This window comes from Vulpes lagopus, chromosome 7, assembly GCF_018345385.1.
Source record: "Vulpes lagopus strain Blue_001 chromosome 7, ASM1834538v1, whole genome shotgun sequence".
Taxonomy (NCBI): domain Eukaryota; kingdom Metazoa; phylum Chordata; class Mammalia; order Carnivora; family Canidae; genus Vulpes; species Vulpes lagopus.
This window is the reverse complement of record NC_054830.1, coordinates 31,923,185-31,946,733: the sequence shown is the minus strand read 5'-3', so window position 1 is coordinate 31,946,733 and position 23,549 is coordinate 31,923,185. Positions and strand designations below refer to the sequence as shown.

At 37.0% G+C, this 23,549-nt stretch overlaps 1 long non-coding RNA gene across 26 annotated transcripts in view; it reads right to left on the bottom strand.

Moving 5' to 3' along the window:
- LOC121494882 overlaps positions 1 to 23,549 on the bottom strand; it is a 364,318-nt gene that overhangs the window by 45,298 nt on the left and 295,471 nt on the right. For 23 of the 26 annotated variants that reach the window (XR_005988902.1, XR_005988895.1, XR_005988901.1 and 20 more), the window contains 2 exons: positions 11,868 to 18,939; positions 2,764 to 3,072 (listed from right to left, as the gene is read on the bottom strand). This is a non-coding gene — a long non-coding RNA (uncharacterized LOC121494882). The remainder of the gene's footprint in view (positions 1 to 2,763; positions 3,073 to 11,867; positions 18,940 to 23,549) is intronic. The other 3 variants (XR_005988898.1, XR_005988903.1, XR_005988907.1) reach the window with 3 other exon arrangements.

Sequence of the window (23,549 nt, the reverse complement as noted above, 5' to 3'; positions counted from 1 at the left end):
AGCCACCTAGGCTGCCCTATCAAATTTTTTTTAATGGTTAATACTTTTTGTGTCCCAAGAAATCTTTGCCTTCATAGTAATAAAGTTTTATAGTTTCAGATTTTACATTCAGTTCTATGATCCTTCTCAACTTTATCTTTGTATGTGGTAAATAGTAGGGTTGAAAGTTGATATTTTTCAATACAGACATCTGATTATTGCAGCACCAGTCTTGGAAAAGACTATCCTTTCTTCTATTCATTCAAATTCACTGATCTTTACTTTTGGAGAATCAAACTTCTATTAAAATTAGTGAATTTTCACTTCAAATATTGTATTTTTCTGTTTTAAAAGTTTCATTGTTTTTTTACATAGTTTTCATTGCTCTTCTTGTATTCATGTTTTTTTAAATGAATAAACCATAATAGCTATTTTAAAGTCTGTATATGCTAATTATATCTTCTCTGTCACCTGTAGGTCTATTTCTGTTGCCCAATTTTTCTCCTGCTTATGGAAAAAGGTTTTTTCCTAATCCTTTGAATGTCTGGTAATTTTTGATGGATGCTGTACATTCTTAATGTTGCATTGTTGAATGTCTAGATTTTATGATGTTCCTTTAAATTGTTGCTTTTTGATCATTTAAATTTTGTATGGATTACTTTAATCTTTTTGAAACTTGTTTTTAAGACATTTTAGGGAAGATACAGAGTAGTCTTTAATCTAGGGATAGTTTTGTATCATTACTGAGGCATGGCCATTGTAGGGTCCCTACTGAATGCTTAATCCAGTGATACCTCCTCTCTGTGGCTGGATGGGACTTGAAGATAGCTCAGCCCAGTGGGAGATAACCATTAAGTTAGGTTATTATTCTTTCCCTAGCTGTTGTTTTTTTTTTTACCTTGTGGAGTATTGGTCTTTAAGGCTTACTAATCAGTCAAAGGTTCAAATGCACTTTTGTGCATATCTTTTGAAATTTTTTCCTAAATATCTCGTTCTTTTTTAGTAATTTGCTTTTCAAATTCTAGCCACTTCAGTTTACTCTGTCTTTGAACTGTCTTCTCTGGTTAGTGAGGCCCTGTGTTCTACCTGGGTTTCCCTTCCCTGAATAACAATCTGGAGTATATCTCCAGGAAATAAATCTATTATGTCCTTACCTCACTTGTTTCCTTCCTTTCAGGAATCATAGTTTTGTGCTGCCTATTGTCCACTGTCTGAAAACTGTGGCTGTTGTGTGTGTGTATATATATATATATACACACACACACAGCCACATATATATATATATATTTAAGTTTTCTAATTATTTATGGTAGGTGGTTTCTTCTAGTAGCAGTTAGCCCATCATGGCCAGAAGAAGAACAGATATAATTTTAAAATTACAATTATTAAAGTTTGTGGTTTAGAGACTCTTAATATTAGGAAACAAACTGAGGGTTGCTTGAGGGGAGGAGAATGGGGGGAAGGGGTAACTTGGTGACGGACATTAAGGAGGGCATATGATGGAATGAGCACTGGGTGTATTAAAAGACTGTTGAATCACTGAACTCCACCTCTGAAACCAATAATATGCTAATTAATGGAATTTAAATTAAATTAAAAAATAAAAGTATAATTAAGATAGTTATTTTACCACAAATAGAGATGTAATGCTATTCATTGCTTTTGAGAGCATTAGTCAAAATTAGGTTTTGAGATATAGGCTTTAAGTACTGATGGAGAGGACTATTTCCCAAACAGCAGTAGCCTATGATCCACCTTTTGTCAATTTTGTTGTGAACCACTTGCATTATAACTTACTTAAAATATTTTCTTTAAGTTGACTTGCCTACCTATAACTTTATTTGAAAAGTAAACTCTGCAACATATCATACGTGGAAAAACTAATTGTATTTTTTTCTACTGCATATTGACATAAGCAAACAACTTTTTAAAAATAAAGGAAGAAGATCTTTGGACTACTGAAGGCATCTTGTATCCCACCAGGGATATTTTCCTACATCACACTGGCATTGAATGAAGAAGGGACATAAATAATAGAGATAGAAAATGTAAAGACCATTTTTTCATTTGTAGTTTCTGATAAATCATAATATTTTTAAAGTAGGATGATCTTAGAGAATGTCTAATTCAGCCCCCTTACTTCACAGATGGACTGGTTTCTTCCTAGGGCCTCACAGCTGGTTAGCTAATTCAACAGATACTTATCAAGGGCTGAGCTAGGAATATAATAGTGAACAAAACAGACAAACCTTCTTGGAGCTTACATTCTAGTGAGGAAGAGTACCCCTTTCTTTGGCTCTATGTCCAAGTCTATATTATTTAGTGGCCTATTCACAACAAAAGACAGCACCTGGACCTTCTAATACCCGACCCAATCTTATCTCTCAACATCTTTAGGAATAAGGTTTTGCTCTATGAAAAGCCAACCCAGTTATATAATCATCTCAGTCTAACTCAGATACTCTGTACTTCCTAATGGGACTACTTTCATACTTTTTGCTTTAGCCATAAAAGGGGAAACAAATCTTTCCTTTTTATGAGAAAGTGTCCATTACCCATTGTGCTTATGTAGTTTGGAACTTTGTAGGATATAGTCAGCCTCTGGTCGCAACACACATTAGAGTCTTAAGACAGGGTCTTCTGGTTTCTTATCTCATCTTGTTTCATGATCTTGCTCCTGCCCTTAGTCTCTCTTGATGTATCACTCTCTCAAGGTGTTTGTGCTATTTATCTATATCGGTTCCCATATCCCAGCTCTGTCTCCTTTCAGACCTGGAAACTTACCGAACCAAGCCTCCTCTGGTCCAAAGAAAAGAAGACTCTACTCTGACATTCCAATCTTGAAAGCTGACTCTGTTCCTGACAATTTCAATGTTTTTTACAGGCACAGCCACCCCCAGAGAGGCAGAAGGGGTAGGATGGAAGAAATCATCAGAAATGAGTTTGGGCACACAGTTGACTCTTTCCTTTTTGTCTTTAGATCAGTAGAATTAGTGAAAGCTTCTATGAACTCATGGAATTTTCAGCCTTTGGAATTCCCAGATGTCTTCAGGTTGTCTTTGAAGAATGCTTATTTTACAATGTGTGTTTTTCCTTGGAAAAAGAGAAAAGCAGAATGGGGTCTTGTTAGATAGCTGAGACTTGCAGATAACTCCCTTTTATTGTAGACTTGCTATATCCCAGGCTTTGTGCAATGCACTTTACATGCTTTTTCACTTTTGACCTTCACAGCAATCTGGCTATGAATGAACTATACGTAACCTCATTTTACAAAGGAAGATGCAGACATAGGATCTTAGAGAGGTAGGTCACTTAGCTTGCCTAATATTGAATAGTCGTTATGTGATTAGGTCAAGATTCAGTTCTATTTGATACCAATGAAACCCACCAGTAGCTTATTAATATCAGCATCAGGTTAAAATCATGAATACAAAAATACGTATAAAATGTTAAGCATAGGATTTGTCCTTGTACACTCATTGTATAGCTGAACAAATTGAGGCAATCTGTAGAATGTGCATTTAAAAAAAATCACTAAATGAAATAAGTGGGGATCTGAATTGGAACCCTAGTCTTTTGAATCTTATTCCAACCTTTTCCCAACATGGCATTGTAATTCCACGAGAAAACTGTTCATCTTTGAATTGACTTGAGTTGTTTGGTCAAAGCCCAGTGTATGAACAGTCATCACATAGAGATTTTAAAGATAGAGTTGTAATACTACTGGCACTATGAAAATATTTAATGATGTTGAATTCCATAAGTATTTATTCAAAATATTTATTGCACATCCTTTTATTGATTATATTAAGCCTTTCTGCTGCTAAGCATCCCAATTAAACTATTCTATTACTAGACTAAAGCAAAAGATGAAATGCCCTTTCAAATTCAGGAAAATTGTCTTGTTCTATCTAGATTATCTGTCTCCTCCCAAAAGACTGGTAGATATGTAACAGGTGAGAATACAATAGGAAATGTCTCTTTCCTCAAAGTGCCTTGTTAGGATATGTTGTTTGAAAGAGAGACAAATAGTTTAATCGGAACCACATAATCATTGAAAACAATCTTGTTTCAGTTGCCATCACTGCAAATGCAATTATGGCCAATTCTCATGAGTCTGTGCTAATGGGAAGAGGGTGTAACATGGATGGTTGACAGGCTCAGATAATCCAAATAACTGATTTTCAGCATTTCCCCCACTAAACCTATTCACCAGAGTTACTAGCAAGTAATGGAAATTGCTGATTCTAGTTTCCTTCCTCTTCTCCCCACACCCAGGGCCCCCAAACCAAGTCACCCTTTGATGGAGATATTACTGAGCAATGAAATGACCATAAACCTGTGGGAGGAAGAAGAGAAAAGGAAAGTCGATCAATCCTTGAATAAATAAGCACTATGTTAATCTGATGCTTTAGAAATGCAGAGTCCTACTCCTGTAGAATATTGTTTTGATCACTATATTTGTACAATAAGTATATCTCAAATACAATTTTGTTAAATCCCTATTACATAACTAGTATATCAACTCATTTTCTTTGTTTAAAAATATTAGCATTGCATATGGGAAGTTTTCTTTGACTTTTACCCTGTTCTCAGACCCACCTCCTTTTCTCAAAAGGAGCACAACAATCTTGATGATTGTTTATTATTATAAAAATTGTTCAGCTTTTTGTCCACTCAGATTTGCTCTATGTATTTATGCAGAAATTTAGAGAAAGCAAGCATGTCCTTTTGGTTTGTTTTACAGTAACAGTAGACAATCTAGATTGTTTAGTTATGTGGTAGACACTGTGGTACACTGTCCAAATCCCTCTTCAATGAAGGACTCATTGCCTCCATGTGGAATGTAGTTAGTAGACAGTTTTCAGCTGTCAAGCCCTTCAAGAACTGCCTGAAGGGCACAGAAGCACCTCAGTCTCACCGCTTTCTGATTTAGCCAACATCTAATAACTGATTCAGTTCCATTTGATAGCACTGTGCAAATTCTTTTGCAAGTTCAATGCAAAACTGAATGTTGGTTCAACTTGGAACAAGAATGAACTTTCTAAAGTCACAGCTTCATGTAGAGTGACTAAAACTGCTGTTGAACCTGCCTTATAGCTCAACTTTTTTCCTCTGACCAATCCTGCTTCCCCAGATACTGATAGCATGAATATTCCTTAATAAATATCCTGCACAGTAAACTCCATCTTATTGTCTTCCAGGAAACCCATCCTGTGACATGCCTCTCACTTACTTTTTTCACTCTGGTATGTCTTAGAAGGCTCACTTGCTAGTAAACATAGATCTGGCTTCTTCTTTTAATATTCTTGTACTATTTATGTCAGAAAGTGAGTTATTGTTCATTAAATGCCTGGTTCCTGCTCCTGAACCTGTATCCAGACCACATTATAAATACATATGTCTTAAGTTACTGCATTCTGTGGAGGGAAGTGATCTATGACACTTAGGACCCAATCTGTAAAAATCTCATAAAATCTTTGCTGCCCTTTGTCATCCCTTGTATGTTCGCTGAATGCAAAAGATGTAACTGAAGATTCCAAGGTCAGGGAATGGCAGAGTCACATATGAAATAAGGCTGGGTAATGGAATTACCATACAGGCTGCCTGCAATCCCCACATCAAATTGTTAATCTGTTGAAATGTTTTGGGTAATTTCTTAGAGGAATTAGCCTCTATTACTTAAAAGAGAAAGGATCTTTTGGTTGTTTCCAGTTTCTCTCACTATAGCAAACCACGCCCTTCTAAATATTTTGTGCTTGTCTTCTTGGGTATGTTTCTCTAGTGTTAAAGACAGAGAAGTGGAATCACTAGGTCTTGAGATGCATAAGCCTTGATATTCGACAAATGTTTTGGTACCATTTTCCCAAATGGTTGTGCCAATTTCCGTTTTCATTAGTAGTGCATTGGAACACCTTTCTCTCTTAGCTTTCCAACATGGAATCTTAAGGGAAACTCTTCAGCTTTGACTGCTAAATATTTTTATATGTAGTTTTAGTTTCATATCTCAAGTTTCAGGACATAAAATTTTTAAAAGCCATGTGACACTTACAGTTTAATCTCTTTGAAAGCAGTCCCTAAGATTCATGCCATGAAGTCACTCACCATTTTGCTGTAGAAGGAATTTGAATTGTGTATGCCAAGGCAGATGTATACCCATGTGTGCTTATTAGCTCCAGAATGAGCCCAATCAAGTGCCCAGATTTTACCTTGGACAGTTTTGCTGTTACCTATTCCTCATTCAGAAAGAAAAAAGAGCCATTATGCTACTAGCTACTGTTTCCTGAGTGCATAGTATATGCCAGGCCCTGTGCTAAGCATTTTATCTGCATTAACTTATTTGAGTCTCACAGTAATCCTCTAACGTGGAAATTTCTTTTATTTAGCCCTGCTTTTTCAGATGAGAAAACTGAACTGAAGGTAATAGAACTTACAGGTGAAAGAGCTAAAGTAAAAACCTAAGATTGTCTGACTCCTGACTCAGGACTAAAAGGACTCCGTTCTCTTCTCTTACACTCTGTTTATATTACAACTCTCCTTCAAAGTCAGAGGTGTCACACATTATTTAATTATATTTTACCATACCTCGTTGATGGACATTAAGAGCTGTAGTAGTCTTTGTGTATGTGGGGATTAACCAGGTAATGAGGAGATATGCCTTGTGACTGTCGAGGGTTTACTTTAACGGGTAGGACAACATGCAGAAGGGTTAAGACCTCTGTCAGTTTTGGGGAAAAAAATATAAAAGTATACAGTTCCATAAGTCATTTGAAGGTTTGAAAAAAAAAAAAAAAAGAAAGAAAAATCTGCATTCTGGGTGGCTGCTTGCAAAAGCAGCTGTAATCACTTGGCCAAATCACATCTTACTCAGTGCTCCTCCCTGAACTTCCTTTGTCCTCAAACTGAATATAATGCAGAGGAGGTCTGTGTGGGTCTGGGGCAAGATGGAATTTGGACCAGCTGTTTTCAAAGGTTACATTAGAAACTCTACAGCTAAAAGGGGTTGCTGTGAAAGCTGTCTTCTGAAGCCGGAGTTTCCACATTGTATCTCATGCCTGTACTGAGAAACTATGGTAGGGCTGAAACTGGCAATACATAAATCTTCCCAAGATGAACAAAATGTTAGGCCCTATCGATGAGGCACAAGGACATATTTGACTTCCCAAATTTCTTCCATTTTTGTGGTTTTTGAGGTTGCAGTAGAATTCAAACCTCTCTGGGTTCAAGTTCATCTAGTCTTGACAAAATATGACTTCCTGTGTCAGCAAAAGAAGGTTTTGATTTAAAAAAATTGAGGACAATTAGATGAAATAGTTTTTACCAACTATAAATGAATCAAGGTTAGATTTCTCTTAAAATATACAGGGGTCAAAAGTCTGGGAATGAAACATAAGCAATGGACTTGGCATTTCCTCGGGCCATGCCACGTTGGAAAACTCGGAGTTCCTGTAAATCCCAAACTTGGTAAAAGGACAAGCAGACACAGAACAAAGAAAAAGAAGGCTAAATGGGTATGTGTAATCATTGGACAGAAGGCTTAAATTTGGTTTCTTCCCAGGAAAAGTGTTTCTTCAAAGCTGTTATCCATTTGTGTAATGATATATATTTGTTCATTTAAGCAATGTCTATTATCCTTGCTTCATGTCCAATACAGTTGTAAACTTGCTCTACAGCAGAGAATGAAAGACACAATCTCTTACAGTCTTGGAGGGGAGAGATAAGGAAATAAGCACAACTATTCATAAACAAGTATTTGCACACTGAGAGTGTTGCTATGAAGAAAGTAATTGGGGTACTCTGATAAAGAATGAAGGGGGAGACCTATGTAGATAAAGTCTGCAGGGGAGATATGTCTGAAGAAGCACTGTCTGATGGAAACACGAGCAAAATGAGACGGGGCAAAATTTCTCAGGCTGGGCAGCTGCTCATGTGAAGGCTTTGAGGCTTGGAAACTTTGGGCTGATTGGAGGCAGTGGCAAGAGCATACCGGGACAGTGGGAAGCTGGCTCAAGCAGGGGCCAGTTGATCTCGACAATAAAATTGCTCTGGAGAGTTTTAAACAGGGAGGTGACATGGTCTGATTTACATTTTAGAATTATCAGTCCAGCTGTGATGTTCACACTCTATCTAGGGGAGATAGGTTGGCAAAGGAGTACAGTGGAAGTAGGGAATTTAGATAGTAAGCATTTATAATAGCTCAAGTGCAACAGGGCAGAGGAACAAGATTGAGGCGTATCTATGTATCTGTTCTCTTGTCATTGCTGTACCTCCATCAAAGCTGACACGCATGTGAAATGTTTCTGTAAGTCTGATGATGTTGCATGAATTCCACTAAGCATTCTTAGGGGAAATAACAATCAGGGAAACCGCAAGGCCATTACTTGCAGCTTGAAACTATCAACTGCTAGAGACTGCAAGTAACCAAAGCACCTATATCAGTGACTATAGTAATGTGCAAAGTAATTGAACTTCTGGGGTTCTGTGAGCGTTTGCATGTGATATGTGATTTATGTGGTTGTCATGTAGTGAGCTCCTTGAGCAAGGATACTAGAAGGTACACTTGGCTTTGGTCTCTTTGCCGTCTCCTTGACATGAGATTGAATGGAGAAGGAAGAGAATCACCAGTGAAATGAGGTTTTTATTTTTCTGTGTGTATGCCCATGGAATACCTTAAAAGAAGGGAAGGCATGACATCTGTTTTCAAATGGCAGTGTGTGGAGACTCAAGAGCTGTCAGTTTTAAAGCTCCAGTTGGGATTTTTTTGACTGGCCTCCACATGTTCCACTGCTTGTAGATAGGCTTCATCAAAAGCAGACATTTTTTAAAGCTGTGCTGAGCCAATGTCTTACCTGTACATTTGTTTTTATTTTAGTGTTTCACTGTTTACCAAAGATGGAGTTCTAAGGTTATTCATGGAATTCATTGTTTTAGAGACTGGTAATTGGATGTCTTAGACAGTAGGATTGCTAGGTACTACTGAACATCCATTTGAAATCTGTGGCCATGAACTGAAAATGCTGTTGGTCAGCACTTTTACCTTTTAACAGTCACAATGCTATATTCTTCTAAGTCAAATAATCTTTTCAATGAGAAGTTGCTGTGATTTATTTCCCTTGGTTTCTGTGGTTTGAGTCTTTCTTTCGTTGAGTGATAGATATTCCTTGAGTATCTATTATGAGCTGAGCACTGTGTTGACAGAATCATCAGTAATAAGATAAGGAAGGCAGAATGAAAAAAAGAAGAAGATAGAAGTTAGGAGAGAGGGATGAAAAATAACTCAAGAAAAGAAACTTGAAAATCCCTTCGGTGTTCACTTTTTAGTCTGTCATTTTCCATCTACATTGACCTTGGGTGAATCACTTTATCTACGTCTTTGTTGCCCTCTCTAAATTTGAAGGCTTAATTAAACTATAGAGTCCTTGGTGGCCTTACAGGGAAAGGTGTAACTGAAGTGTCAAATCTGACACATTTTTATATTTCTGATTTCTCTGAAACTGATAAGCTCCAAGGATTTTGGTATCTTATTTAACAGGTAGCAACAGCAAGTAACTTTGATAAAGTTCTCCTCAGAGGTTGACAACTTGGTGAAATTTTCTGTTCAGAAAAGAAAAAAAAAAAGAAATTGCTATTCAGCAGACAGATTTGCTCTCAGATTTTCCTGTTTCACATAGAAGACAAGACCAGAGGATACTGGGGGCCTTTATTAGAGATTTGTGTGTGTGTGTGTGTGTGTGTGTGTGTTAAGCTGAATTGTGTGTGGGCAATGTTGAGTCTTTTTTTTAACATCAAAAATATAAAGCATTTGGGATAGGAAACAGAGAAAACAAAGTCCCATTTCATTTGCTTTTACATTTGTTCTCTTCTGTGTCTCCATGTTGACATAATCCAAATGCTAATTTAGCCAAGTATGGCTAATCCCTTAGAATCTGCAACAGTCAGCCACATAATTCAGTGCCACACTATGAGATGTTCAGTTCAACTTCTCAGATTTATGAAGGAAAAGGGTTAAAGTGTGTTTGCCCTATGAAGCAGAAACAACACTGAAAAATCTTAAAATTGTATAGAACTTGCCACCATCCATGCTGTTATGCCATATCCATTGTCTATAGAAGTGGTTCTCAATCTGGGGCAGTTTTGCCCCGCAGGGGACATTTGCATTTTTGATTGTTGTGGCTCAGGGATGGGGATAGAAGCCAGGGATACTTCAAAACATCCAACAATGCACAAGATAGCCCTCACAATGAAGTATTATCTGGACCAAAATGTCCCCAGTGACAATGCTGAAGGTGAAGAAACTTCAGAGTCTAGGTCACTCCATTAAATCTAGAATATATATGCCAATTTTCTAAATTTGGAAGCTTGTTAAGAAAGGCTAAAAATTGAATTAAATTTAGGTTTTATCGTACATCAGTAGCTATCTAATACAAAGTGCTTTCAAGTTTATAACATCAAATATAAAACAGGTCAACCTGTAATAATAAAAATAATCCTTATATATTTAAGGTACTTTCTGGTACACAAATTTACATCTATCACTGTGTTTGATCATCACTTTGATCCTGTTCAAGAGTTATGACTGGCATCATAACCATTTTATAGAAAGGAAATTATTTTTGCCTGTTGAATCTTTTGAAATGGCTTTTTAGCTTGTTCTAACACCTTAATGATTGAGGAATCACCAACAAATCTGTCACAGTCAAGTATTTCTAGAAGGAAATATTCCGGGTATGGGATGCTCATGTCTCTTCCCTTGGGCATAAGAGGAAAATGAAACTTTAGGAACTGCCTTGGAAATGGTATACCACAATTGTGCCACATATCTGATTTATAAAAATTCTTTTTGGGGGCACCTGGGTGACTCAGTGATTGAGCCTCTGCCTTTGGCTCAGGTTGTGATCCTGGGGTCCTGGGATCAAGTCCTGCACTGGGCTCCCTGCAGGGAGCCTGCTTCTCCCCCTGCCTATGTCTCTCTGTCTCTCATGAATAGATAAATAAAATCTCCAAAAAAAATAATAAAAAAAAATTTATTTTTTTGGAAGGCAGCCGAAGATATCGGAAGTGTCATTCTTACTTGGGTTGCCTTTTTTATAGAACATGAAACATGTTCTATAAAAAAGGCATGAATTATAAAACATGAATGCAGTTATGATCAGGAAAATTTCCGGGCCTCAGATCTACTCTTTGTATGGCTTTACCATGTTGTGATGCATAGAGTATAACTTGAACATCTAGTGAAGAAAAGATCAGGGATATCACAGGCTAAGTTGTGGTTTGGATTTCCTTGGCAACCCCCAAAAAATATGAATATAAATGTGTCAAATTCATTAGAAACTTAATGGACCTCCTTTGATTCTGAAAATGTCTTAAAGACCGTGCCAAGAGATAATCAAGTCAGATACAAGGAAATGGGAAATGAGTTCTTGCCTTGTTCAGGGACGGCACAGAGCATATTGCTTCTGAATCCAGGTTTTAGCAGGAGGCAGACCCAGGGTGAAGTGCTGGTTTGAGCACTAGCTCACTCTGAAAGTACAGTAATTACACAATACTGGATGTCCTCATCTACTAGATAGGATGGTTCTCTTTATGGGAGCAGAGAGGATTAAACCTATGATGTAATGGACTTAGCAGTGCCAGGCACATTGTAAGCACTTGAGGACAGCAAATCCTTCTTGAAGAGGCTGTGAAGTTTTGATTTTGGCGATTCTTGCTGGTATGTTCTCTTTTCATGACACTTCCTTAGCATGCCTATATGTTCACTCTGGCCTGTGTGCAATGCCACAATCCTAGATCGGACCCTTGACATGTTTTGCAAACACCCTATGAATGAGACCAAACCCTCCCTTTTCTTAAAACCCTTCAAAGAACTTTCCTAAAGGAGTAAGTCTTACCTTGCCTGCTCTTTAAGTGTTGGAGCTCCTCAGGCTTTTCTTCTTATCAAATTGCTTCTCAGATGACCCGATGCTGTATTTTAATAAGCACTATATAAACCAGTGTTCAAAGAAGCATTATTCACAATGGCCAAAAGAGGGAAGCAACCCAGATATCCATAAACACATGAACAAACAAAATGTGGTATATACACACAAAGGACTATTATTCAGCCTTAAAAAGAAAGACTTCTGACAGATGTGACAACATGGAACAATCCTGAGGACCTTATGCTAGTTGAAAAAAGCCAGTCACAAAAGGCCAATTACTATATGATTTTATTTACTGAGATACCTAGAGAACTCAAATCTATAGAGACATAAAGCAGAAGACTGGTTACCAAGGCTTGGGGAGAAAGAATCGGAAGTGATTACTTTATGAGTAAGGAATTTTGGCTTGGAATAAATGAAAAAGTTCTGGAGATGGAGGATGGTGATGGCTGTACAACAGGATCAGTGCAAGTAATGCCACTGAATTTGTACACTTAAAAATTGTTAAAGTAGAAAATTTTGTTATGTGTATTTTATCACAGTAGAAAAGATTTTAAAATAAGTACCATTTAACAATAAAATAAAAATTGCTAATAATTATTGACTACCAGGTGCCACGCATTGGGCCAGTCATGTTATGTATAGTCATTAATTTAAGCCTCACATTAACTCTTAGAGATCATTGCTATGGTTGTTTCCATTTACTAACAAGAAAATTAAAGCCCTGACAGGTTGAATAAGCCCAAGGACACGCAGCTAGGAAGTTGCAGGGCTGAGATCAAAACCCAGATATCAAGTGCCAAATTCTTAATCTTTATGCATACTCCCTCACCTGGTGCCTATATGTTGACAACCATCACATTGTGAATCTCTAGCCCAGGCTTTGGATGAATGACAATGATGATGGTGATATTGATGCTTTACTAACAACACTTTCAGCCTCTCCAAAAAATTATGAAACAGTGCCCATTATCCCGATTTAAAGATGAGAAATCTGAAGCATAGGGAGGTTAAATAACTTGTTCCAGTTCACTCATCCATAGCAGAGCTAGGATTTAAACTTAGGTCAGTCTGATTTAAAGCCATATTCTTAATATAACTGTATTCTTGAATATCCCACAAGCACCTTATTCTAAAATAAACTCTTTTTTCATATTTTAAAATATGTCAAGATATAACTTATATCAATACAGTATTCTCCCTATACTCCAGTATTAACTTGATGGATGGACTTTCTAGAACTCAGGAAACAGGGTACTTATGCCCCTAGATATACTAGGGGCTCAGAAGAAATTCGTTAAAACACGATCTGCCCTGCGATTACCAAAACCTGCCCCTTGGATACAGGCCTAAATGAAAGAATCAGGAACCCAAGTGAGAAGAACAAGTATGTATAGGAGAAAATCCTCCTTCAGACCTCAGTGAGTTGCTCCTGGAGGCAGAAACCCTTGACTATCCCAAGGCAGACTTAGAGAACACGCCTATGTAATTTTTAAAAGTTTAAGCCGTTTTACATGATTTTGATCACCCCTACTATGGCTACCTTTCTCTATTGCCCATGCTGCTTTCCCTACTCAGTGAGCTTTGCTGTCTTGTTGCTAAGAACTGAGACCCTCAGTGCCTCTGGGTCTTTTCATGGGCAGTGATGTCTTGCATCAGCTCACATTGTTGCCTCTTTACCAGTTTTACAATTGCCCTCAGAAACTCCAGAAAATGGAACTGGACAACTTGGAGCCCAAACACAATTTCTAAGACTTAAATCCCTGACCCCCCAAAAGACCCTAAGAGATGCTGTGGAATGCAAACTTCACCAACAAATCCAATCTGCTTTGTTCTGTGAAAAAGTTCCCTAACAACCATGAATCATTAGGCATTATAACGAAAGGGCCAATTTTCCTGCTGTGTAAAACCAGCTTTTTATAAAAATAGGCATCCTTGATGTCATGGGTAGAATTAAATGACCCGAATGCAATTTTTTAACAAAGGGAATAGTGGCTAAGAGTTTTTGCTGTCATTTTTCTTCTCCTGGAGTATATCTGGTCCTGCCTGTACCCAGATCTAGATCTGGAAAAGTTTACTTGTAATAATAATTAGACTTTACCATGACAACTGCAACATTTAAACATTGCTGCTGGCAGAAAAATTACTTCCCAAGGAAAAAAAAATTTGAGGAAATATATGTAATTTTTCAAGGCACAACAAAAATATGTGGGGCTACCTTAAAATATACTCTAGCTTTCCCAATTATTACTGATAATGTAAATCCAGAATGCAGTTGAAATTTCAGTGTGATGGAATCACAATGAATTTAAAGGTTGACTTGACTGGTATTGCTTTCTAGAGGGAGAGGAAGGAGCCTGTTCTTAGAGAGGGTTGTGAGTTACTCTAGTCATCAAATATTCATGCTAAAAAAAACTCTGCAAAATAAAATGATGGTTCCTAAATAAATGTCAAGAGTTAGATGGCATTCAGTAAATGGTTCTAGGATGAATGCAAATGGTGTTTCTTTAATTAAAAGCAAGCAAAAATAACTAATTAAATGTCATGATAGGACAGGGAAAGCATAGGGGAGGAAGGGCTGGTGGGGGGAGACCATGTCAGAGAATTAGACTCTGATTCCGAGGAGAGGGAAGATGGGGCACCTTCCTCATTTCTGCAGAGCTGGGTTCAAATAATGCCAAATAGTACCACGCTAGCCAGACTGCATCCACAGAAGGGAGAGCCTTAGCTAGGAAAGGAGCCCACAGTAAATGTAATTGGGAACATATATTGCTATTATTAAGAATAATAATAACTACCACTGAGTGAGTACCTCATCCGTTCCAGGGAATTCAAAAACACATTATTTATGCCATCTCACCAGATGAAGCTTGTGTGTTGGGTACCAGCGAAGCACACAAAACCATTTTTTTTTGCCAGAAAATGCTGTTTTGTATTTCTCAAAAAGCATTGAATTAGTCTCAGAGGGAAACTTGGAATGTTGCTGAACTACCTTTGTTCACATTTTGAATTGGTATTGTTTTTATTTTAAAGTACATAATAGGAGGAGCTAGGCAGCACCATAATCTTTTCAGTAGCAGAAGCTCTAACACTTTGGCCGGGGCCAGCGGGTCTCTGCCATCACTCCTTCCTTAACTAGCTGCCCTTAGGTAATGGCAGGATTGGGAGAAAACTGGGTCATGCAACTTTAAGTGAGATTGGAGCACCCATCTCCCACCTTCCCTGAACTTGCTCTGAACCTCTTTGACAAGAGCCTCCTGTCCATTCCGGAGACACTGCCTGTTGCAAATCCCCCTTGTTGTTTTTATCTGAACTTTGTGTCTGATTCCGTATCATCACTCCCCAGGATATTTCTACCCAGGTTGAAAACACACATCCCACTTCCAGGCATCTGCTTCACGTTTCCTGGATGGCCCAGTAATGTGTTTGTTTAGCTCACTTCACATTAGACTATAGATTTTGCCAGTGGCCTTTTGAACACCAGCCTCAGGATGTTTGTTTTCATAAGTTTTTGTCTTATCTCACTTCCTCTGAAAAAGCCTCACTTTTCACAGCTTGGCTGAAGCCTGAATAAGCAGCTCTCTGTGCCTTGCCGAGACATCTTGCCAATGCATGAGGCTAAATGATTTGCAGTTTGAAAATCATAACCATTCTGCATTGCAGCATTTCACCAAATAGGCAGAAGAGTACTCTAAGAACATGGACAAGAGTATAGTAAAGTGCATCATCAATGATCTCTCTGCCTCCTTTCTCTCCCTCCTTCCCTCCCTTTCCACTCCACCCCCTTCTCTTTTACTTGGTGCCTGGAACTGGGATGAAGTTCAGTGGTTCTCAAATGCATGGGAGGCACCTGGGGAACTTGTTAAAATGCAAATTCGAAGACCACATCCTCAGAAATTCAGACTCAAAACAGCTAAATGAGCTCCAGGGAGTCTTTTTAACACCTCCTCCACAACACCACCCTTATCATTTTGATTAAATAATTGGTAAGATCTAAACGTGAAGAAACACCAGTAAACTGGTTAAAATCTTGTATTTGAACATTGCCATCTCACATGCGGCTTTGAATTCTAGCTCAGGAATTGTCTCGCTGGGTAACCTGATCTCTAGTTTCCCTCAAATGTGAATAAAAGATTTTGTGAGAATTCAGGGGGCTAGGTGAGAAGTAAATGTTCAATGAATATGAGTTCTCATTCTTAAATCATTATATTCTAAAGAAGCACAAAAGAAATAAAAATAGTAGAACATAAATCTAATTAGTGGTCTTCTAGAGGGGAACAAGTAGTCTAAGTGTATGTGAAACTAAAGGCAAAACTTGGACCAATGTGTGAAAAACAGAAAGAAAGGGCCTCACTCTTTTATTTCCGAAGATCTACAGCCCGTATCTCTCCCTTGACTTGTTCTGTTCCTCAGCCCCATCCCCACTCAGCATCCTTCAGGAGGTTTCTTGAACTCACTTCCTCAGGGAGGGTGACCTTCCTGACCTGCAGGTTAAATCCACATCACCAGTTACTTCCTCTTTATGTGCTCGTCACGTGTTATTGTTAATTACTAGTTTCAAGTCTGCCTTCCTACTGTACCATGAGCTCTACTAATGGATGGGAGCTTGCAAGCTATTATAGCCTTATTTCTAACTGTATTTCTAACTGTATTTCTAACATAGTATGAGCCTGATACATATCTTTTGGGGAAGTAAATAAATGTAAGGATATAGGGAAAGTTTTTAAAAAATTAATTAGTGCTTTTTAACAATTCAGTGAAATGTCTTGGGGATACTAACTTGCCTGTCATGACAGGTCCAGTCAAATGAACCACTTGGATATATTGCTAAGGAAATCCCTGTAGGGAGTCTTAAGTTCTCTTTCAGTTGGCCAGTTTTCAGAGCACATCAAGAAAATCTTGGGTAGTTTCTTGAAGAAAGACAAAGTCATATTGAAGAGCTTTGTTTTACCATTTGCAAGGAGTTAGACAAATTGCACAAGGAAACGCCAGATGACAACATCAATTTTAATTATGTCTCAGTGAAACACCTGAAGGTACCATTTAAATGATGCACTGCTACAGTTTGCAGGACCTCCAAAGGATGAAGGGAGAATTAATGTGGTAGAGACAGAATGATTTTATTTACCAATCTACTCCTAGCTTTGCTGCATTTAAGTTTTTTCTTTCCTCATATGGAGAAATTTTAGCTTGGTATTAATATTCCCACAAAGGAAAGGTGATTCACGAGCTGAATGAATTAAGCATTCTACCAGACTTGTTCTCAAAAGTTGGAAAAACAGCAAAACTCACACATTATTTCAAGCCTGGAAAAGCTGAGCTAATATTTTTCTCCATTGTCTTTCATTTTCTGCTTCTGGCCAAAAATAGAAAGCCACTTTTATATCCTTTTAAACGTGTTCTTAGGGGAAAAGGCATCTTCCAAGTGGAAGCAGGAACAGAGAATAAATGCTCAGTTCTATTTCTTTTGGCAGATAGACTTCATTTGAATTTTTTGCTCATATGGCTGGAGGTTTCAGTACTGCAAAATAAAAGCCTACCTGGCAACTTAGAAAAGGTGAAGAAGACCACATAACTCCTAGCCATGTTCTTAATCAATTTAGTCCTCATTACAACTTAACTTCCTCTATGGGCCAGTTTCTCTGAGTATTTATATTCCATTATTTTCAAAGAAAACCTAGAGTGCCATACAGAATGACAGTTAACTGTGATAAGCATGTAAGTGTACATAGATAAATTATACATTCATTCTTCATTTATTTGCAAAATTATGGAGATGCAATTTTTAAGATATTTCCATACATTTCTCTATTCATTTCTTTGAGCCCAGTTGTTTCCTTTTGGGAAAGAAAATACACAGAAAACAATGACAAAGTGTACTCCTGGCTCAGTATTAATAGCTCCAGTAACAGACTACCTGTGAGTTCTGGGAGGTCATTTTGCAAAGGCTGTAGTACTTAGTTTGGTTGATGAAAACCCCTGATACTTGTTAGTAGTTTGAGCTTTATCAAGTTTATCACTTCCCATAAATACAAGAAAAAGTCAGTGGGAGGACAACCATATCATCAGATAGGGAAGTACTGAAACATTGTGTGAAGATAAACCCCTTCTATATCACACACCCAATGAAGTCGGTGAGAAAGAGGAGTATATTGTCTCTCTCCTATGTGGAAAAAAGTAACTAGAGAAGGATTACTTTACTGAAGCAGTTTCCAAAGTGAATTCCTTAGATGATATTCTATGGTCAAAAAGGTTTGCACAGTAGCTTTGTACTATTTCTATTTTTGGAGCATCACATGCATTTTAGTCAATTAAAGACCTTACAGATTCCTGAAACTATGTGTACTTTTAATTAATTTAACTTTTCCCTGATTCATTTGACCCCTATTTTACAGTACATCTATTAACAATAACTAGACTTCAACTAAAAAATAGTATCTTAACATATAAGTCCCTCTGTACCCCCCACCCCCAGCCCTTCTCTTCCTTCAGACTTTATGTGAGGATAACCTACAGTAGTCTCAGCACTTTCCAATCTCTTATATATCATGTCTTGTCATATTATTGACAAATATAATGCAAATAAATTATAGTAGTTGCTTGCCACACATGTACATAATGAATCATTACTATTTTTCCACTTAATGGTTTTTGTCTTTACCTGCTATAGAATATTCTGTGAATTCTCCTATTTTATAAATTTATGAAGTACTATCCTAGTATGGGGTCACTAGCATGGGGAAAAGCATTCAAGCACAGTTTACCACTGGGAATTCCATTCTGATGAGCTAACAGGTATGCACAGGGTGACCCAGCCTGGCTATGAGGCATATTTGTGTACTGACTGTGGAGTCCTCTCTACTTACCTATTGTTTGGTGTCTACTTACCCAGCATGAAGTCAGATACGAGCACTGTGACTGGCGCCTTATGTTTCACTGCCCACCTCACTCCAAGCATTTTATGGGGAGCTGGTGCTCTATCACCCAAATGACTACCCTCATTTCCTGTGTCAGGTACACTTCATTTGTCTTGTCTTGGTTTCTGTAAGAGGCCACAGACCAGATGGAAGAAAACTGAGGGATGATCCATCAACTGTGCCTGCAATGTTTGGAGGATTTTCACTTTCTTCAGTTAGGAGCAGGCTGTTCTCAGAGGATTCCCCCTACCTCCACTGCCCTACTTTCTTTCAAAGCAGACATCGAGAATTTCATTTTACTGTCAGAACTAGGACTCTGGGAGAAAGTAACCAGGTAGGAAAGAGGTAACTGACAGGGGAAAGTTATATTCAAATATAACTGATGGGAGCTGGTAAGATTTCTGGTGTTTTCCAGATATACCTATAAGCTAATACCAGGTTTCATATTTCCCATTTGGAGATCTCTAGTCTCTTTTTTTGTTATTTTTCCCAGTAGAATATATTGTTTCCTTCTTATTCCCTTAAAATCTAATGCATATTCATTCTTCAAAATTGAAACTATACAAATGAGCAAAACAAAGAAAACAAAAGTCACTCATAAAACCACTACTCAAATAGAATCATAGTTAATAATTATAATGTATCTGTCTTAGTCTTTTTCCTTACATAAATATTTGTAGTTTATCTTAAAACACTGGAATACCTGTGCATAATGTATTATAAACATATTTTTCCACCACATTATACACCTCAATTGTTTTTTGTGCCATGACATTTTCTTCTATGATATCATTTCTGGAGGCTGCATGAAATCCCTTCCATAGATCTGTGTGTTCTGATGTTTGATCCATCCCTTCATACAATTCAAAGTGGTGGTTCAATGTTTCAGATTGTTTTTTATTATAAACAGGGTTATGGTTAATACCTCTGTAACTGAGTCTTTGCACACACCCTTGACCTTATATTGTTTTTGTTCTTTTTCTTGTTAGATAAAATAAACACAGAAAAGTGAATAAAACATTTTTTACAGTTAGTGGAACAATGGTAAAAATGGACATCCATGAATGTACGACAGTATGAATATACTTAATGCTGTAGAACTATATATAAAAAATGATTAAAATGGTAAATTTGACATTATGTATATTTTACCACAACTAAAAAAGAAAGAAAGAAAAAAAACCCCTAATGATATAATTATTATCCTTGGCCAGAAAAAGATTATTGCTGTAGTCCATGAGCCTCTCCCCAACACAAGTCCCTTGGATTCTTCTGGAGGTAACCATTATGATATCCTTGTCTTCTTACTTTTACCTAATATCAATGAAAACCCCAAAGTATATGTTTCTGAACTTACATAGAAATTCAATCATGGTTTTGTATCTGACTTCTTTGGCTCAATATATGTTAGCAAGATTTTTCCATGTAGTTTGGTCATTTATACTGCTGTGTGGCATACCATTGTGTGCACATACTATAATTTATCCATTGTACTTAGGGTGGATATCCCAGTTTGGATCTACTGTAGTCTGCAAATATTCTAGAGCACATGTGCACCCATTTCTTTAGGTACACACCCAAGGTTGAAATCATTGAGTCATGGGATAAGTAGATCTTTAACTTGAATAGATAGTGGCAAATAAGTGATAATATTATTTATACCAGCTATGTGGGAATTCCCAACGTTCTATGTTCTCCCAGCACTTGGTACTTTCAGACTTTAACATTTTTGTCTTAATCTAGTAGATGTACACAATAGCATTTCATTTTGTTTTTATTTGCATACATTGTATTATATTTTTTCACATATTTTCATATATTTATTTATTGATCATTTGGATCTTTTGTAAAAGATATTTATTGATAATATATTTATTTATGCATCATTTGAATCTTTTGAAAAACAAAAGACTTGAGTCTTTTGCAGACTTTTTTCTGTTGTCTTGCCTATTTTTTCCTTACTGTTTTGGGAGAGTTCTTTTTTGTTTTCTGAGAGCAAACCCTTCATTGGTTATATGTTTCCCCAATCTATAGATTTTCACTTTCTTAATGGTGTATTTTTTTTAATGACAGTCAAATATATAACCCTTTCCTTATTGTTCTTTGTATTTTTTTTTAATTAACTTTTATTGGTGTTCAATTTACCAACATACAGAAAAACACCCAGTGCTCATCCCGTCAAGTGTCCACCTCAGTGCCCGTCACCCATTCCCCTCCAACACCCGCCCTCCTCCCCTTCAACCACCCCTAGTTCATTTCCCCGAGTTAGGAGTCTTTATGTTCTGTCTCCCTTCCTGATATTTCCCAACATTTCTTTTCCCTTCCTTTATATTCCCTTTGACTATTATTCATAATCACCAAATGAATGAGAACATACACTGTTTGTCCTTCTCCGATTGACTTATTTCACTCAGCAAAAGAACATGCAACCAAGAATACTTTACCCAGCAAGGCTTTCATTCAAAATGGAAGGAGAGATAAAGAGCTTCCAAGACAGGCAGGAACTGAAAGAATATGTAACCTCCAAACCAGCTCTGTTCTTTGTATTTTAAGAGATTCTTATCTACACTGCATTCATGAAAACATTAGTCTATGTTATTTTATAAGTTTAATGGTTTATTCTGTCTTATTTAAATCAGAAACTAATTGGAATTATTTTATAAATGATGTTATGTGGAGTGCACGCTTTCTCTATATATAGATATATGTATGTATATATGTATTTTTTCTTCTTTTAAAAAATATGGATACCATATTGTCTTAGCAACATTCATTGAAATCTGTCCTTTCCCTTCCAAACTGCCAAGCTACATCTCTCATACAGTAAATTCCCATATTATATGCATGGGTCTGTTTCTGCATTTGCTGCTCTTTTCCACTGGTCTGTTTACCGATCCTGATCCACAGTTAATTCTAACACAGTAATTCTTGATCTCTGGCAGGGCACATGCTTCTCCATTGTTGTTCTTGACTGTTATCCATCCTTTGCAATTCCATATACATTGTTTATAAATTTAAAAATTTGGGCTTATATTGGAGGAGAATATGGTATTGAGGCTCTCAATCTATGATCATTTATTTACATCTTCTTTAATGTCCATTAATAATTTATAATTTATTCAGTAGAAGTCTTAAAATTCTTTTGTTAGATTTTTTTCTTATAAATTTTTGATGCTATTATGAATGTTATTTTTAAATTTTTTGTTAGTCAAGTATACACTACAAATGATTTGAATTTTTATATTGATATCTAGAAAACATGTTTATTTTATTAATGCAAGTAACATAGCTATAGTTTTTTGGATTTTTATACGTATAAAATCGTATTTTTTAAGTGACAAAATTTTTCTTCCTTTTTGTCTTTATGCCTCACTGCACTGACTAGAACCTCCTGTATAATTCTAATTAGAAGGAATGCTGTGGAATTTTGTCTTTTTCTTGATCTCAGAGTAGGAATACACCTTCAAGTATGAGGACTGCTGGGGTTCTTTTTGTGGCTCCTCTTTATCATATTAAGGAAGCTAGATCCTTTCTATTCCTAGTTTGCTCCAAGATTGCGTTTGGTTTTTGGTTTTTGTTTTTTATCATGAATGAATGTAGAACTTTTTTTTCAAATGCTTTTTCTGCACCAGTTGAGATCATTTTGAGTATTCTCTTTTAATGTTTCGGTTATCTATTATCTATGAGAAGCCATGCCAGTATTTAGTAGATTAGAAGAATTACCATTTTATTAGACCTTATACATTGTGGGTTGAGAGGGCTCAGCAAGATAATGATTCTGCACTCTTGTTTGGGTGCTCTTATGCAGTTATAGAGGGAATATATCTGGGGCTGGACTCATGTGGTAGCTCAGTTTGGATGTCGGAATGTTTTAGATGGCTTATTATATGTCTGGTACCTCAGTAGAAATGGCTAGAAATCCCAGTGCAGCTGGGATATTGTGATGGCTGGGCCAGTGTTTCTCCTCATAATCTTAGGGCCTCTCTCTGTCTGGCCTCCAGAAGTTCTCTCCATCTGGGTAGTGGACTTCTTACCTGGTAGCAGACTTTTTATCTGGTGACCCAAAGTGCACACCAGGAGCTACCAGGCTTTCCTAAGGCATGTTCCTGGAATTGGCACAGCAACATTTCTGCCATGTTCAATTGGTTAAAGGAAGTTACAAGCCAGCCCAGATTCAGTGCCAACAAGGATATGATGCCAAGAGGCCATCTCTAAGACCAGCTACCACAATATATTAATGTGGTAAATTACATCAATTAGATTTTCTAATGTCTTACATACTTGGGATAAACCCAAGTCATAATGAATTATTTTCAGATCTAATATATTACTTGTTTAGGTTGGCTCATTTTTACTTATCCCCTCATAATATATTTCAAGAAAAATTGTAGGTCATCCTTGCACTTAAAAAGAATCCAATAATACTCTCATGTGAAAATAGTTGAATGGATGAATCTAGAGGGCATAATACTAAGCAGAATAAGTCAGAGAAAGACAAATACCACATGATCTCACTCATTGGTGGAACTTAAGAAACAAAAGAAATGATCAAAGGGGAAAAAAGAGAGAGGGACAACCAAGAAACAGACCTTAACTACACAGAACAAACTTATGGTTAGCCCAGGGGAGGTGGATGGGGGTATGGGTTAAATAGGCAATGGGAATTAAGGAGTGCATTTGTGGTGATAAGTACTGGGTGATGTACAGAAATGTTGAATCACTATATTGTACACTT